Here is a 580-nt window from a genome sequence, read left to right on the forward strand (position 1 = left end):
CAGGACCGGGCACCCGAGGCGCCAGGCGAGGAGCGAGGCGGGGGGAGGGGGGCGGCGGGCGTGGCGGGGCGCGGCCTGGGCGCACGACGCAGCGGGCAGTTTCTCTCGATGTGCCCGGAGAGGCAGCGCACGGGATCTCTGTAAGCAGTGGCGCGGTGGTGCTTGGGAGCGAGGCAGCGAGAGCAGAGTCCCTCTGTGCGCCTTTTGAAGCGGAGGAGACTGGCCCGGCACCGCTCCTCGAGGTCGCGCGGCACGGGATGGGACGGGGCGGCAGGGCCCCGGCTTAAAGGCGCGTCCCGTCACGAACGGCGCGGCCCCTGCACGACGGTCCATCCCACCTCCTCCCGAGGCGCGGACGGGACATGGCGCGGCACGGATGGGGAGCCAGACGCCGCATTGACTCGTGTGGACGGGCAGGGAGGGATGGTGATGATGGAGCGGAGGCGGGTGGCCGCATTGAAGGCGGCCGGAGAGGCCCTGGGCGAGGAGACGGCGTCTTGAATGCGCCTGGCGGAGGCTCCGGGCAGCTGACCACATTGAAGGCGGCCGGTGGGCGCGAGCACTTGAATGCGCGGGGACG

This window comes from Triticum dicoccoides, chromosome 5A, assembly GCF_002162155.2.
Source record: "Triticum dicoccoides isolate Atlit2015 ecotype Zavitan chromosome 5A, WEW_v2.0, whole genome shotgun sequence".
Classification (NCBI taxonomy): Eukaryota; Viridiplantae; Streptophyta; class Magnoliopsida; order Poales; family Poaceae; genus Triticum; species Triticum dicoccoides.